This window comes from Diceros bicornis, chromosome 9 (assembly GCF_020826845.1).
Source record: "Diceros bicornis minor isolate mBicDic1 chromosome 9, mDicBic1.mat.cur, whole genome shotgun sequence".
NCBI classification, from domain to species: domain Eukaryota; kingdom Metazoa; phylum Chordata; class Mammalia; order Perissodactyla; family Rhinocerotidae; genus Diceros; species Diceros bicornis.
The window spans coordinates 27167528-27185527 of NC_080748.1; the positions used below are offsets into that span (position 1 = coordinate 27167528).

Genomic DNA, 18000 nt, shown 5'->3' on the forward strand with positions numbered 1-18000 from the left:
TCCCAGGCCTCGTTTTCCTAAGGAGAGAACTATACTAACCACCCCTAGCCCACCACACAGGCTCAGGTCCTGTCTCCTAGTCCTTTACGTGCCTCTCTGCAGTCCCTCCCAAGTCTGCCAGACAGTCGCTCACCCCCATGTCAGACTAGGCCTGCAGGGGAGCCCACCTCCCCAGCACAGTGCAAGACCTCCCCTGGCAGGTCCAGGAGTGTGGGGAACACACAATGTCCCAAGAAGGAGGCACATACATGAACATGGGATGAATCCCTCCCAGGCCTGTAACCTACCTTTTGTCTGTGTGACCAGCTTACTTGAGGGAAAGAAGAAAGTCCCAAATTCACTTCTACAGGCAAAAATACCTATAGGATCCCAAGAAAGCAGTCCTGAGTTCCTTGATTGCCGATTTGGGAAACTTGTGTAATTCTTTTTTGGTCAAATAAGAAACCTGACCCTGAGCTAACCTCTGCCCAGAGGCCACGGGGCCTGGAAATACCCTTGTGAATTCTCTCCATCTAGGCCGGTGCCTGGGGGTTCCCTGCCGTCCGGCCATCTGCAGAGGCTCTCTCTAAGGGCGAGGCCGTCTCCAACTGGACGACCTGTGGCCAGACTGTGTCCAGCACCCAGAAGGTGGAGGCCGCTGCGCCGACTTGGCGGGGAGAGACGCAGAGTCGCTAGGGCCAGGCCCAGCTGAGGCCAGGCCCAGCTTCGCTGCTCGGAGCTCTGGGATCCTGCGACCCTCACCCCGAGTGTGTCTCCTTACCGCTCAGACCGGCTCGAGCCACGACGAGAACAGAGTTCCTTCCCGCCCCTTCTCCCTTCCCGGCCAGACTTGCCTGCGTCACGAAGCTCGAGAAGCCGTTCCCCCTGCGCGCCCCTCGCTCCAGGCCGAGCCTGGACACGCCTCGGACTTGGCTGCTGCGCGGGAGCTCGCGTGGGCTTCTCCGGGCCGCCGCTCCTCAGTGCCCCGGCTCGGTGCGGACGCCGTCCCCGCTGCCCAGCGCCCCTCGGTGCGAGGCCCGGTCAGGACACCAGGGGTCCTGGGAGCCTCGGCCCGCCCTGACCCCTGGACATCCAAGTGGGAGGACCCTGGAGTTATTCTCGGGCCTAGGGGGATGGGGTGGAGGATGGGAACTCACCTCAAGTCTCAGTGTGCAAAACTAACAACATGCGCTAGCCGCACTGATGCCAGGACCCCACGGAAGGCGTGCGCGTAATTCTGCGGGCCCTTCAGGCGTGGCGTCCAGTTTGCGCAAAGTAGAGTAATCCAGGACTTCCGCGCTCTGAGAAGGATTTCGAGGGGGCGCGGGACTGAGCCCCAGACAGCAGCTCCGGGCCGGACTTGGAATCTTTTTTTTTTTTTCTTTTTCAATTTTGACCCGGATCCGCGCCTCTGAACTTACTGTGACCTTCGCGCCCAGCCTGCGGCTCTGCGCGAGGGGGAACCCGGTACGGGACTCAGGAGGATTCAGTCGCACGCGGGGCTTGCAGCCCCCTGGAGTGGAGGGCCCGGAGATATTTCTGTCTATTCACGTATGGGGTATTTTCCTAGAACGAGATAAATAAGATGTCAAAAGAGTAAAATCCTGGTCTCTAAGCCACTACCGCGCCCCTGGTCTCTCCACAGATTCCCCACGGGCGCCTGTCGAAAGAGAAGATATTGGTGCCGCCAGTTTTCCTGACGCTTGGCGCGTGGAACGTGGCTACCGCGTTGGAGATGCGCGCGCTGTGCCCACGCACTCCCCTGGGCGGGAGCCACGTGCTGCCTAAGTGCCGGTGTGCGCCCGCTCAGTTGGCAGGGCAGCCCTGCTCCAGAAGGCTGAGACATGCGGCGGGAGCCGAGGTCACCCTCCGTGACTGCCCTCATCATTTAGGAGGAGAAAGGGCAAAAAGGCTGCGGGAACACTTTTTTAATACTTAAACAATTCGAGGCAGGAAAACTTTTAAGCGGAGGCGAACGTGCGCGAATTCTCTTCTGTTTAAGAGCAGTGCAAAGTCGCCAGGAAACTCGCTACGACGTGACTGTTTACTCCCGGCGAATGGGCCCCAAAGAAAAGACGCCTGGACCAGGTGATGGGGCAGGATACGCAAAGCCGCTCCCGGCGACTGTTTTCTCCAGCGACTCCGCAATCAGAGCAGGAGGAGCGGGCAGGTGGGTTTTCTCCGCCCGTGGGTGCTACAACCTCCTTCTCTATTTTCTCATTTTATTTTTTAAGAGAAAAAATGAGCACAAGTCTCGAAAGTGGATAGCTGAACAGCGTCCACATAAAATTTGCGCTATGAAAAATATGAGGTCGAGATAGATCAGTTCGTGGGTGAAGGCTGCTGTAGCAGAAACGCTAGAAGTGAGCAACAGCCCACAATTTTCGTTTTTACTGTAGAAATTGGCAAACGAAATCAAATGGTGATAGTTACCTATTATAGACACTGAAAAGTTCCAAATAATTTAATGTGTTTCGGATTTGTAAGTACGTAATCACTATACTTTTTATTTTTTCTATTTCCATTAAGTTTTCATAAGCTATTAAAGTTCCCTGGACAAATGTTGTGAGTTTTTTTTTTTTTTTGAGTGAGTGGAGATTACATGAACCAGAAGCGAAGTTTGAGCATGATTTCCTTAGCCACTGGGAAGTCTGTATCTCCTGCCAGAGTTTCCAAGGATGGGGAGAAGAAAGGGAGAAAGGAAGACTAAATAGTCATTGAGTACCTACTATGTGCAGGCACCCTGATAGGGTTAGCTTTATACATTTTTTTCGTATTAATAATTGTTTATCAATAAGAGCTCTTTTTAAAAAGACCAAACCGTCCTTCTGGTGCATCCAGACCTCAGATGGATAGCTTCCATAATTTTATTTTATTCGCAAGGATTTCGTTTTTATTACTTCCTTCTTCAGAGTGACATAATTGCCCAGGTTAATGAAGAGATCCATGTTTCATGATACTAAAGCCTATTTTGTTTAAATGCTTACATCGTTTAGTGTTAATCTTGACTGGAAAAAAAAAGAGGAGGTGAGTCAGCGCACACTGAATTTCTCCTAACTCTTTAGGTCTCTGTAAAAATAAAGAAATCCTGAACTGTTTGGGAGGAGAGCACCGTCACTGAAAGAGATGTGGAAAAAAAAAGCAAAGCAAAACTTTTCCGTCGCTGTGGATCAAAGAAACCGAAAACATGACCGTTTTGTGACGGCTATGCAAACACCGTGGTGCTTATATTGACCATTGATAAAGGCTGAGTTAGACTAGCGGCTGCATATGTTACAATGGATACGATGGAATTGAGCACCCGGAGCTTTAAAAAAAAAATTGAGAAAGGAGTTGACAACCAGATGAAGTGGGAAAGGAGGGGAGAATACAACCTGGAGCTCCAGCAGGCAGGTAAATCATCAAAAATTCAGTTCCTGCAACTAATGAAAAAACCAATTTGACTATAGTCCAGGGGAAATGTTCTCTGACGCAAGCCTGATGGTGAGGCTATTTGTCGTGTTTCTTTTCCGGACTATCAAATAAGTTAATTCGAGATTTAGCCAAATGTTTTGACTGGGAGACCGAAAACGGACGAAGCGTTTCCTGCTGTAACGCCCGGGCCGCAGCGGGGCCCAGCGCCGAGCGCGTCCGAGTCGCGCGCTTCCCGCCCCGGGGCTGCTCGGAAAGGACGCTCCCCGCCGCCCTGGGAGAAGCGAGCCCGAGGTCAGCCGGCGGGGGCTGCTCGGGTTCCACGTGGGGCCTGAACTTAAGCCTTCCTTTGGAGGGATACTCCTCTAGTTTTGTTCTGGAAGGGGAAATGGGCGCAGCTCTTAGAGAGCTATCAAGATTCCCAGTCGCTTGACAAACTTGGAGACTCTGGGAAGTTCTAAACTGAGCTTCTCTCCTTCCCTGAGTCCCTTTCTATCTACTTTACCAGGGCCAAAGGGCTGCTTGCCGCGGGGGTGCTCTTTTAGATGATTTTTTCCACGTAGACTGGAGAAGCGCCGCCGTCCGCTCTAAAGGCGACTCGCCGACCTCAGCGCCCTGGGCTCGGCGCGGCGCACCGCCCGCCCCTCCGCGCCCGCCCAGCCCCTCTGGCGGAGAGAGCCCGAGGGGGAGTATCTTCTACCGCGGGCCAGAGCTCGTGCCAGGGCGCTCTCCTGACATAACCCTGTCCAGGGGGGTGAGGACGTGCACTATTGCTTGGCTCCCCTGCTGCGGATCCCATCCCCATTACTGCCGGCATCTTACTTGGAACCAGCCCCCGAGAGTAGAAACTCCCGCCTCACACCTCCCTTTGGTCCCCGCTTTTCTGGCCCTTTCCGGGATCCCACACCCCCACCCCGCTTCTCCAGTGGGTCGGGGCGAACACTGGCACCACTCCCCACGCCCACCCGGCCGCGCCATTTTAACCCCTTAAGAGGTTTCCGCTGCGGAGGGGGCGGAAACAGTAAGTCCATCCTCCCCACCTCACCCCACCCCCACTCCGCCTGGGTCCTCGCCTAACGCAGCCTGGAGGGGATTATGAAATAACCCGATGGTGGGCGGGGGTGGGGGACACGCTACCTCTGGACTCTTGAAACTTTGGCAAAGTCTGGGGAACACTTGTGCTCCCCCAAGACAGTTTTTTTCGCCTGGGAGTGAGCGTGGGGTGTCCGAGTTTCTTAGCACTAACTGCGAAGAGCCTCTCCCTTTTCCCAGCCCCTTTAAGAACATCTGATCTTCAGCCTCAAACTTTCTCTTCTGGTCTAAAAGCTGCGTCAGCCGCCGAGAGCGACCCCAGGCGAGGCCGGGAAGGGAGAGTGCTGCGTGGGGTTAACCCAAACCAGGGCGCCCGGAGGTTGGCTGAGGCCCTGCGGGTCGAGGCCCCGCGCGCTGTTTGCAGGAAGGAGCCCCCGGGGATCCGCGCGGGGCATGTTGCCGCGCCTGAAACAGGCGTTCCCTTTTCCAGATCATATTCCCCATAAAATCTAAAGCCAGATGCATCGCTTGGGCAAGTTCCCATTTCACCTCGAAAAGCAGAGATTTGTTTCCAAACTAGACTCCAAATCGAGGTTTCTGGTGCGGGTTCCAGTGGCGTTCGCAAGGCCGGGCTTTCGATGGCTCAAGGGACTGCCCCGGCGGTTAACATTTTAGGCACTGAAGTCTGAACCTAACCCAGGTAAAGCATCATTTGCGAATGCGGATTTTTTTTTTTTTTAAGTAGCTTGCGGAATAAAAACAACTAGAGCTTCAAAGCCGTGTGGGTACTTTTTGTTTAAGTGGGGTGCAGGAGAAAAGACCAACTTCATAATTATAGACGCCCTGTTTAGCAAGATAACCTGATGGAAACTCTGTTTCACAAAAATAAGTTACAAGAGAAAAAATTTGCAAGAAAGTGAGAACAGTGGCCACATATGAAACCAAAGGGCGAGCATGGTGAAAGCAGGCATTTTTATTAGTCTGTTGCGTCAAAAACAGCTTTTGCTGAGTATTTTTAGAAGAAATAAAATGCTCTTTCCAAAAGGAATAGCCCAAGGGTCTATTTCACCTGTCGCTCTCCTCTCATCCATTGTCTAAAGAAATTTGGGTGGAGTGGGCCGTCATTTTTACTGTTAGAAGTTTCTAGTATTTGCAGTTGTGGTGAAGAGGAAAGGAATAAAAACAAGCAAAGCTAGTCTGGCATTGACTACTGCCTATTGCCGGCAAAACATTAGCAAGAAACCAAGGCTGCCTTCCCCAGGTTCCCCTAAGCGAACTCAATTTTGCATCTTTTAAAATGATAGCTGTTTTTGAGTCCTGTTGGTGAAATGAATAACAAGCGATGCAGAATCTAAACAACGCACACAAGTGCACAGTCCAAATCTCCCTATTTAAAGAGAGAAAGGGCGCGGTGGGAAAGCGCCTCTGAACAGCTAGAGGTGTAACAGCTGTGGGCTGCGGTGCATTATGTGCCGGTGAGAGAAAGCACAGATCCAGCAACTCGCACAGAAAACTGTATTTCCACATGCAACTCATTTAGGATCAAATGATTTTTTAACAGTTGCCAAAACCCACAGATATTGCTACAACAAAGGTGCCATTAAGTAGAATAAAGTTAATTGTTTATTAGGGTAGGATGGGGCTTTTCAGGAGTTTGGCTACATAAATGGACTGGAGTGACAGAGCGAGCAGCTTGCCGGTCAATCCTCCAGTGCGGGGGAAGGTGGGGGAAGAGAGGACGCAGTTTAGCTGACCAGACTCGGACTGGCTGCCAACTCGGAGAGGTGGTTGTGAGGGATTACCTACACCTTGTGACAATACTCGCATGCCTTCCCTTAACTGAAAAAGTCTGCGACCAGTAAGGCCGCCCACAAGGGCCGCGCCTTGTCCAAATCTGCGCAGGCCACCTTTGTCCCCGCGGTGACTACCACATGGGAGGAGTGCGGGCGCGAAGGATGTCACCAAAGTTTCCTGAAGTCTTTGTACCGCGTAGAATTCCGGCTTTGGGGGGGAGGCGGCGTGCTTATCCAGCGTCGGTGGAGCAACAATTCCGTGGGCCTCTAGTCCCCGGCGGCCACTGCGCGTCCTCACCGCGCTCCCGCTCGCCCGGGCCTCTCCCGGGGATCAGTAGCTGGGGGCCAACGCACGCCCCGGCGCCACACTCCTTTGCCTCTGCGTCCCTCTGCACAGTCCAAATCAGTCTCGAATTTCAACTCAAGACCTAGGGCAAACTTTTCCTTTGGGTATGGTATGTTATCAGACGTGTTCGCTTTTCCCCGGAGGAGGAGGAGCGACAGGGCTCTTGGCAGCTCCCGGGCGCCCTTGAGGGACCACCCCCCACCCGGTTTTTGCGGAGCTCGGGCGCCCACACTCGCCGCCGGACCCCAGACCTTGGCCTCCCATGGCCGAGCTCAGGGAAGCCGCTGCGACTGATGCGCCCCGGGTGCTTTCGTTTTGCTTTCGCTCCCTCCTCTCCGCAGCTGGGAAGACCGCGGAAGAACAAAGGGGGGGGGGGGGCGCGTGTCCTGACAAAGTGATGGGGACACCACTGTTCGGCTTGAACGGGGCGGGGAGTGGAGGAAGGCTAAGGGTGAGGCCTGGGCACCCCAGTTCCTTGCAGCGGCGGGAAGGGCCAGGCGGCCCTGACTTGTTTTCTTCATGCAAAGAAACGTGGTTTGAAGATATTGATGCAACAAAATTGGCAGGGAAACGAATCTGCCTTCTTAGGCGGGCTGTGTCTTTCAAATACAGACGACCAGGCAGGATAGAAAGGCGGGAAGATGGGCGGCCGGGGCCTTTAACTAAATTGGAAGGAAACAGAGAAAGCGCAAGAGCCGAGAGAATAAGAGCCGGCTCCCAAACCAGACTCAGCACCCTCAGGTGTAAGGGGACCAACGCACCGTCCAACATGCTGCGGGTCCACTCAGCTCTATGCTTTGGAACTCCCGCAACCACTGCACAGGTTCGCTTTACTTCATCTCGCCTCCCTCTTCATGGCAAACGAAGCACAAGTTACTAAATTGATGAACCTATGCCCTAAGGACTCCCCCTTAAAAAAAGAAGGGCCCAAACCTGGACGGGTTTCTCAAATAGAGGCAAACTTATTGCTGCCCCGTGTGGTGCGTGGGAAAGCGTTCCTGGGTTTGGATAAGCCCAGTGCCGGGCCAAGACGCGAGGCTCTAGGGGCGCGGGCCAGTGCAGAGTCCCGCCCCTCCCGCCCCCGGGCTGCACTTGAGCGCGAACGAGGGTGAGTGCACGGGAACAGCTCTCCGAACTCCTTAGAAAATAACATAACCCTTCCAGATTGTTTACTACACTGTCCAGCTGCCCGGAAAGGTCCGACGCGTTTCCTGCACTCGTCCCAGCTCAGCCCGGGCTTTCCTCCACCGTGATATGATGGGCTAAATTATTTCATTCCGACTCTGGAAAGTTAAACAGCGATCTAAATAAATCACTTAGGGAAAGGACCGGAAGCTGCTAAGGTAAATTACACTCAAACTAGCTACTTGCACTTGGTTTTGTTATCAGGCCTTCCTCTAGTATTTACCGCCCTCCTTGTTTACATTGAGCTCAGGAACAGAAGCTTTTAGGCCGGCAGGGAGCTCAGTTTCATTTCGGGGGTATCGCGGGGCCTATCATTTTGTCATCAGGTTTTGAAGAAAAGTTCAAATATTTTTGTCACAGATCTAACTTCCAGTAACTCCTCAAAAACTATATTCCCCCCCCCCCCCGCCCCCTGCGGCTCAGGTCTGCCACCTCCTTGGTGCCTAGCTGTCCGGGAAGCAGTAAGTGAGCTCGCGCACCGCCTGGTTGCACCTGCGGAGGAGGCAAAGCGTCTCCGCGCTTCTTGGAACAGCCGCACCGCGCTTCCCGCGTTCTGCCGGCCAGCCCGCGAGCGGCTGCGAGCCACCCCCGCATTCCTCAGTCCCCCGCCCTCACCCAATAGTGTGGGGGCCAGGGGGGAACTGGCATCCTAAGGTCTGGGGAAGCGGCCGCACTAGGGACAAGTCAGCCCCCTAGCTCCGAGGCGAGGCCTGAACGCACACACACTCCACCACCAGGGCGGTGGCGCTCCCGAAGCCGGAGGGGAGGAGGAGGGCGGAAGCGCGGGACGCTCGCAAGCACACCCAGGAGCTGCGGACCCAGGGGTCCCCGCCGGGTGGCTAGGGCGTGAATGCCCACGCTGAGCGCGTCGCCTGCGCCGCAGCCGGAGCCCACGAGCTGGGCGCACAGCTTGAGCAAGGCAGCCGCCGCCGCCGCGGAGCCTGGCGGGCGGCGCGGAGCCCCGGGGAGCTGGTTTTCCCGGGCGGGCACGTGACGGGGTTGGCAGCGCTCTGGCCCGGGCTGGGAGGAGGGGGAAGCGGCGAGCAGGAGACCGGGGGTGGGCGGGCGGCTGGCGCGCTGTGTACTTAGGTCGTGTGCTGGGGCTTTTCTCTCCCAGGAGCAGGCGGGGGGAGGGGGAGGAGGAGGGGCTACCGCTCCGCCTTCTCCTTTTCGCAATGTTGACGCAATCTATAAATAGTGGAACAAAAGGACCAACTTCCTCGGAGCTTTGCTGAAACTGCACAAAAAAATCGAGCTGGGGGGTTCCCTGGTCCCTGGCGATGGGGCGGGGAGCGCAGCGCCCGGGGAGGGGGAGGACGCGGCAGCGCGGGCCCCGCCGAGGGGGACACCTGGCTGAGGCGCCGCCGCGCCGCGCGAATCCAGGGCTCCAGTCCCTGCGCGGGCTGCAGAACTCATCCCGACCGGGGGTCTTCCTACGCCGATGACAGGTCAGTCCGTACCGCCCCTTTTTACACTAGGTTTTCTTTTCCCTCCCCAAGCGTCTACTTCTAGAAAGGAATTGAGGGAAAAAATAGAACGAGGCGCAGCAGTGACAGCCACCAAATCTGCAACCCCAGCAGTCCACCGCGGGTGGCCGAGGGGGCTCCAGAAGGCGGTCCGCGCCTGGCCCCTCGTCGTACAGCCGGTGCCCGCGCCGCGGCCCTAGACGAAGCAGGACTAGCGTGCGCCGCCCAGGCGGCAGGGAGAGCGGAGGCGGGAGCGCCGCGAAGGCGCGGACTGCTGGGCGGGGGTCGAGGGCGGGCTCCTGGCTGCTGCTCCCGCCTGGGGGCCGACCCCTGGTGGAGACGTGCCAGGGCTAGGAGGCCGCTGAGCACGCCTCGCCCCCTCCAAGCTCCGACCTGGCGTCTCCGCCTCGTCTTGCGGCTGCTGTGGGAGGGCTGAGCAGAGAAGCGCTGTCGCCGCACGCCGCCGCGCACCCCGGCTCCTGTGCCCACGCACCCAGCGCGCCGGGAATTGGGAGCCAAGGTGGGGACAGGGGGCACGCTCTCCTCCAACAGACCGGGACCTGAGCGCGAGCGCCCGCTGCGCCGCCGTGGCGGTTACACAGGGCGCGGGGAAGAGGGGCGGAGCTGGCGCTGTTGACAGCCGTGCTGGAGCGGGGAGGGCGAAAGTTGGGGAGAAGGGGCGGGGGAGAGGTGGGAGTCGGGGCTGGGGGAGGGAGCGCGCGCGCGGTATTCAGCGGGGGGGGGCTGGGTCACATGACGGGCAGACGCCCCCGCTACAGGCTGACAGTAGGGGTGACGTCACCATCCCCTGACTGCGGGGGGTGGCACTTCCGCTCCCTCCCCCAGCCCCCTGTATCGGCGGCTGCAGCCATTTGGAAGTGCGGGAGTGAATGGAGGGTAGACAGGGGTTTTCCTTACGGCCCTAGCCCCCGGCTGCTTCCCCAGCTGCCCGGAGTCCCGGGCCTGCGACCAGAGAGGGAGCCGCGGCCGCCCCGTCCCGACGCGCCCCATTGTGTGAGCCGGCGACGCAGGGCGGAGGCTGGTGCCGGCCCCCCGCGGCTCCCAGCTCGGGAGGGGGCGGGGACGGCCCCTGAGCAGTCAAAGCCGAGTTCGGCCGCGTCCCAAGAGCGCCGTCCGCGCGCGCTCGAGGTCCGACACTGGGAATCGGCGGCCTTGCCCGCATTCCCTGGGCGCCAGGTCGTTGGGGATCCACTCAGTGGCTGGGGCCTACATTCCAGCCCCGCGGGTGTATGGTAGGAGTCTGTCACCGCTCCGGGGGACGCGTTTCCAGCAGTCGTTATAAGCTATTTGGGGAGACTCCGGGTTTTGGTGACTCAGCGCGGTGAGCGCTATTTATAAGTTGATGCTTTACTAGCAGGGAAATACACTTTGCTCAGATCCGTCCAACCAAGAAATGCGAAGAGCTCCCTTATGGGGCAGCAATTAAAAGACGACTTGTCTGCAAGAGGAAACTTTTGACTGTTAGAGCCTGTGCTATAAGGCACAGCAGGTCTCATGAGGAGACTAATCGGAAACACAGTTTATCTCAACAAGTTGATCATCTTCCAGGGTACACAGAATTTTAGGGACACAGCATGACGGTAGACTTTTTTTGGGTGGTGTTGCGTGAACCAGGAGCAATAATTCAGACAAATGACCCAGCAGTCCTCCTAGTAGATTGCAGAATATCAGAACTGCGTTGTTTATTAATTACAGGATTTGTTAAATATATAACACCATGTGGTGGCTAGGCATAAAATAAAGGAAAACCGGATGATGTTGAAAATCACTATACAATATTCTGTAACAGGAAGGTGTGCGGTATTTATCATCAAAAATCTGCTGGCAATTATAAATTACATGTTCACCACCCAGTTTCTCTCCCAAGAAAGCACCACAAAAATGTACTGTATATTTAGCCTGAGGTTCTTCTACAGTAAGTGCTGCACAATTTTCAGTCACTGCTTGTTTTACAGGCTTTATGTTTTTTTTTTTCTATTCTCCCACCCCCAACCCCCACCCAAGCTTGGAAATCTAGGAGGCAGATGCTAAGAGAAAGAGCAATTGCTAGGCTGGCTTCAGGGAGGCAAGAGTTAACACTTTGCTTAGCCTGCACAGCCTTCTGTAGATAGCATGACTTGAGGTGTTTCTTGAAAGAAAGAAGGTAGTTTCCTGGATGGCAAAAGTTAGGCCAGCTAAGAAGAAAGGAAGGGGCATCCCAAGATGAGCAAGCAAGGCAACATGTGCAAAGGCCTGTAGTGGAGAACCACAGCCTGATAAGTATGGGTGGGAGGTGAGGGGAGCAAAGGGGGGGATGAGAAAGGAAGCCGGATGAATGACCAGGTCATGCAGGGCTTTCTTTTCCATGCTGAAGAGTCTGGACTTTAGCCTGAGACCTACAAGTTTTAGCCTTTTTGGGGGCACATACCCCTTTGAGAACCTATGTAAAGCAGTGTGGTCTCTTTTCAGAAAAATACACCTATAGATCTATACTAAAATACTCTTTCCGGGGGGGGGGGGTTTACTCTGCTTTGTGAGTAAATGACTATTGGACTTCAGGATTAAAACCTATAGAAAAGGAGAACCATGAAAGGATTTTTTTTTAATGGAAATGCATGCTCAGGTGTGAAATGATTACAGGTCTTTGAAATGATGACACTGGTTGGGTCCTGGAGACTTGAAGATGGACTATAAAACAGCCTGTGAGCTAGGTAAGAATCCACGAGGACCACTGCTGTGTACCTAGTGGCAGTGGGGATACAGAGAAGAGGGATTCAAGGAAAATAATTTAAAAGAGTGGGTGGAATGGGAAACTGGCTGTATGGAGTAAGGGCAAGGGATCCCCAGGTTTCTGGTCTAGGGTGTGGACTGGGTGGAGGCGTGGGCCTCAGGTCCAGGAGGAGGAACTCTGTTTTGTCCCTCTGGAATTTGAGGTATCAGGAATCTATCCCAGGAGGGTTGGAAGTAAGCTCTGGTTCTCTAGAGTCATTAAAATGTAGGTGAAGAGTGAATAAGATGGACCAGAAAGTATGTCAAGTGAGAAGAGGTCTGAGAAGGGAGCCCTGGGGAACACCATTTAGGGGAAGAGGAGGAGCAGGAGGAACCTCTGAAGGACAGTAATGAGTGACTAAAGACAAAGTGGTGTCCCTGGTATATAATTTTGATTAGTAGATCCTGCTTCCTTGATAAGGCATGAAAGCATTGTTGCTGGTTTGGTCCCTGTATAAGAATGAAGAGGCTTCAGTGACAAAGAAAGCATCTTTCCAAAGATTTGAATTCAGAAGGGAGATGAGGACAGGAGAGGATTAAATCTTGCTTTCCCCTCTTTTTTGAAACTAGGGATACCCAGGGGAGAAGAAAAGGAGAAAGGGAGGGAATCAAGCTTTCTCTTTTCCCTGCTCAGCCACTAAGCCTTCAAAGAAAAGGGGTCTGGATAGACTGGGTCCCCAAGATGGTGTTTTTGTTTCTATGGCACTTCAAAACCACACTTAATCTTTAGTACTAGGAGGTGCTAAAATCTCAGTCTGGCTAAGGAAACAAGGAAAAGTGGAGGGAAAGGGTTTTCTTTTGCTTCCTCCATCTCCCTCCTACTTGTTACAGCTAACTTAAGCTAGGGACTCAGTACATAACAAACCACCCCAGCACTTAGTGGTTCACAATAACAACAACATTACTTTACTTATGAATATGCAGTTTGGGTAGGGCTCTGCAGGGACAGCTTGTTTCTAATTCACTTGGCGTCAGCTGGGGCAGCTCATAGGCTGGAGGCTTGCATCATCTGAAGGCTTGTTCACTTGCATGTCTAGCGATTAGTACTGACTGATGGCTGGGACCTCAGCTGGGGCTATCAGCCAGAACACCTACACATGGCTTCTCCTTGTGGTCTGGGCTTTCTCACAACAGGGTTGTTGGGTTCCAAGGGTCCCAAGACTGAGAGCCAGGTGAAGCTGTATAACTTGTTATGACCTAATCTTAGAAGTCATGCAGCATCATATCAGTCACATTCTGTTTGTTAGAGGCAAATCACTGGCACCATACATATTCTAGAGAGGGGAATTACACTCTACCTTTTAATGGGAGGAGTATCAAAGAATTTGCAATGTGTTTAAAATCATCACACATTACCTTCAGATAAATTTATAAACAATGTTGTATATTAAAAATGTTTAAACATAAGAAACCAAATAAATATCCTCTTTTTGATATTAGAATGATATACAAAAACCCAAACATTTCATTGTTACAGTGAAGCTAATCCTGAGCCAATCTGAGTAGGCAGTTTGTCTCTTAATCTTCCCCCCTTTTTCTCTCTCATGACCATTCCCTCCCTCCAGGTCAGGCCTCCTGTACACAGACACCTCTCTCTCCCAAGCTAGGCAAGACCCCCACAGTGGCTATATCTCCATGGCCATGATCAGGTCCTACAAGTGTTTTTTGTTCCCTACTTGAATTGTCCTTGACTTTGGACCTCACTAGATCATTGGCAAGGCCATCAATGGCATGTCCTTACTTCTCAAAGTTAAAAAGCAAAATGCTATGAAGATTATTCCAATAAGTAATTTTATAATAAATTCATGTTACATAATTAAAACAAAATGATATTTCTAAAAGAGGGCTATAGGTTTTTAGATATCAGGATCTTGGGCTTGTTTATTCATAAAACTTAGTAATTCTAAAGGGATGGTTGAGATTTTAGGTATTTTATAAGAATTTGCATGTTTCTTTGAAGGTGATATACACTTGATTATTACAATACAAAATTTAAATTCTTTTCTCCCACTTTTACAATGCACATTGCATTATTTTTCTTTAAAACCAGTACACACAGTTTTTAGTACACATTATTTGGTCTGTAAAGAGACTCACTCAAGAGTTATTTTTCCAAGGAACTGAAAATACTACCTTTCTTTGAGTAATCAAGATGAAGTAATCTTTTCTTATAGCCTAGTATATTTTTAAATTCTCCTAAAGCTGATATTATAATGTATACATCTTCGATGTTCTCTTAGAAAGACTTCCTCTATGACTTAGAAATAGTGCTTAGGCCATTTCAATAATTCATACTCTCCTAAAGGCTGTCTAATACGTCTATACATTTTGATAATTTTTGCATAACTGTTCTTAGTTATATTGAGTCAAAAATCACACTGTGAATTCATACTGTAGAATGCAGGTTTTAAAATAAGTACATCTAGATAATGAGCAAATGTACATTTATGACTCCTTTATTTTTTGTGTGTATTTCTTAGTGATTTTTGAAGTAGCATGCTTTTTTTAAAAAAAAAAAAAATGAATTAAGTATATCTTTGTTTTTAATTTCTTATACGGCAATGATAAAAAAAAAAAATTTGACACAGTATTCACATTAAACTGATAGACTTTGTTATCAGGCCCCAAACTGTTCTAATTCTCCGTGACTTCATAGCTACCATGGAGGCAGCCCAAAGGAGCTTATGTAAACACTTAAATTACGTAATGCAGTTCTGAAGGAGGAACAACCCCAACCAAACTATACCATGTAGTTTTATAGATGCTATTTTTCTGTATGCCAGAATGCTTATTACCCTATCTATAGAATGACTTCATAGTAATGATAACATGAAAGAAAACTGGAAGTGGGCCAGTCTGTTTCTAGGCATCTTGAATGAAGGCAGGGTTGAGGAAATTATTTCAAAATAGTTATCTAGTGAATGTTTTTCTTAACCTTATAAACTAGGCATTTAGAAGCATTTTGGAAAGTGCTATAGTAAAAATAGCACATTAAGCCATAAATTCAATATGATTTCAATAAAGAAATTCAATAAATAAAATATGATATTGCTAGCTGATAGTAGTAATGTTCTGTATACTACTACATTAAGAATTAAATACAATCATACCTTTTATTAAGTAAAATAATTTGGATCTTCTTTATGTTATTTTTCTTCACCTTTCTATGTATTCAAAATATAATTTATTTTAAAAGAAACTTTGCCAAAGTCAATAAAAAAATACATTCTTCAACATGTGGGCAAGGATCTATGTTAAACATCATGGAGAAGACAGAATTATTAAGTCCTTGAGGTACTAAAGTTATTAATATGAGCAAAAATGCAACTTTATCAAATTAAATTACAGAAAGAGTCTCTCCATCAGATTGACAAATAAGTGTTAATAACCAGCGTTGCTAACAATGCAATGAAATTTACAATCTCATCTATTATATTACCTTTTCTGGAGTCTTAAAAATGTCCAAACCTTTGACACAGTAGTTCCACTTCCAGGAACCAATCCTAAGGAAATAATCAAATATGAAGTCAAAGATTTATATTTATTCACTACAGCATCTATACAGAGGAAAGAATCTGAATATGCAATAATAAGGAGTGGTTAAATAAATCATGGTGCAACAATCTAAGAGAATATTATGCAACCAATAAAAATACTTAATGCCACAGAGAAATACTAATATTTAATTTAATGTACACTTAAATTTTTAGGTTATAAAACTATTTCTCATTTATTCAAAAATATATTTATTTATATGCATAGAAAAAGGGTAGGGAAAAATATACCAAAGTGTTACGTGATTATGGTAATTTTTTACCTTATTTTTCATATTTTCTAAAATGAGCATATATTAACAATCAGAAAAAATCATTAAAATTAAAAGATTTCTTCTCAAATATGTAAATCGAATAACATATATTTACATTCTTACAACATTATTATATTTAATAAAGTAACACAACATATTAGTCACTTCTTATAAGTACCTGTCATTTTGCATACTTGTAAGTGTCCGCCAGTGAATAATCTCTGCTTTCTAAAATTAAATTAGATAAGGTGTAGGCCAAGTACAGAGTATTATGTGAAGGATATAATTTGAGGGGTAGTCATTGGTGGAAAAGTTGATTTGAGGAAAATCTGGTAGAGTCAAAATCCATCTGTAAAGCTGTAATGGCTGGATCTATTTTATATTATAGGTTTTATAACAGTATTTTTATTTTTATTTTCTTTTTAATTGTGGCAAAAAACACATAAAACTTACTGTCTTAACCATTTAAAAATGTACAGTTTAGGAGTAGTAAGTATATTCACATTGTTGTGTATAATAGTATTTTAAGGATATTGTTTTTATATACATGTTCATTTATAAATAATTCAAACAATTTAGAAAGATACAGGAAAGTTTTTATATTGCCTCAGATCCCAGATTTTACCATCAATATTAAATGAACATCATGGTAGGTATATTTCTATGCATTTATATAAATAAGATAATCTTATTTAAGATGAGAACATGTCACTACTTTTAAATAAAAAAGTATAAATTTACAATTATTTGAACTTGGTAATAGTAAGATAAGCTGAAGGAATTGCTGAACTTTTTAGAAAAATGTTTCTTTGCCACAAGAGATCTTATTTCCTAAAATGTCCAAAGTTCAAAAATTAAGAGTTTGGAGACTTATTTTATCAGTATGTTTCAAATTTAAAATGCCAATAGACTCTGCTATGAAAAATGTATATTTACTAGTTATGTCTATATTTTTACAAAGTGAAGGTTTTAATGTTTATTTCTGTTTTGTAACCCTAATTCCTTTGATCATTTGGTCTTGATCTGTATCTTAAAATCCAGTGTTCACAACACACCTTGATTCTCAATATCCTAGTTATTAATTTTGATTCATCACTTAATTATCTGCTCTTCAATAAGTAGGTTTTTTTTTTTCCCTACACGGATTCATGGATGCTATGTTTGCCTTTTTCATCAATTCTTAAATGACATTTATTTGGATATAATAGATTGAGGTCATGCTGGCTTTCCCTTAAAACTGCAGACATTTTTCCTTTGTTTTCTGGCTTTCAGTATTGCTTAGAGGAAGTCTAAGACCAGCATGACTTCCTCCCTCTTATAAGTTATTTAGTTTTCTGCCTAGTGGTATGAAAGTTTTTCTTTCATTTTTTATGGTTAACAGCTTAACTAGGATATGCCTCAATATTGAATAGTGTGTCCATTTTTCTTTGAACATTTTATTCTGCAGATTCAGTTCTTTCATTATTTTGTGGAAATTCTCTTCTATTACATCTTTAAGTGCTTTTTCTGATTCATTTGCTGCTTTATGTATTCAGGGAGATGAATCAAGCTATATTATATTGTCTTTGTCTTATTTGCATATTATCTTCTTTGTAAATACTTTGGTCTACTTCTGCATTCACTGCAATTTATTTATTAAATTTACTTGTCAACTGGAATTGATTAAGTGCCAGCACCAGTGGTAAATAAGATCATATCCCTACCTTTATGAAGCTATGAAGCTTTTAGTTGAGCATGGAGGAGGGAGAAATAGACAAACATAATGTCAGGTAGTGATAATAAGAAACCCAGGTAAGGAAATGGAGGGGTGGGGGAAGGAATTGTGCATTTTAGATAGAGCAGCCAGAGCAGGCCTCTCTAAGATGACATTTGAGAAGAGACCTGAATGAAGTGAGGTAGTGAGCTAGGCAAAGACCTGGGCAATCCAGATGTAGAGGAAAGCAAGTACAAAGGCCCTGCCATGGGAGAGTGGTGTGTTCAAAAAAGAATGATTAGAGCCAGATGAGTACCTGGAAAGTGGTGAGAGATGAGACTAGAGAAGTGGATAGGCCAGGTCACAAAAAGGGTTGTAGGCCCCAGTGAGGAATCTGAATTTTGTTGGAAGTGTGATGAGGAGCAAGGGGATGGTATATGCTTTAGACGAGTTACTCTGGCTGCTGCTAAGTATTTCAACAGCAGTAATTGAGTATAAAGAATTGGTTAAATAGGTGT

At 48.4% G+C, this 18000-nt stretch overlaps 1 long non-coding RNA gene across 4 annotated transcripts in view; it reads right to left on the minus strand.

Moving 5' to 3' along the window:
* Nucleotides 1-1199: 1199 nt before the first annotated feature.
* Nucleotides 1200-18000, minus strand: part of LOC131410181 (uncharacterized) — a 51047-nt gene continuing 34246 nt past the window's right edge. For 2 of the 4 annotated variants that reach the window (XR_009221180.1, XR_009221179.1), the window contains exons 4-5: nt 15421-15484; nt 11232-13183 (exon numbers count right to left, since the gene is read on the minus strand). This is a non-coding gene — a long non-coding RNA (uncharacterized LOC131410181). Of the gene's footprint in view, nt 1546-11231; nt 13184-15420; nt 15485-18000 lie in introns of those variants that run through there. The other 2 variants (XR_009221182.1, XR_009221181.1) reach the window with 2 other exon arrangements.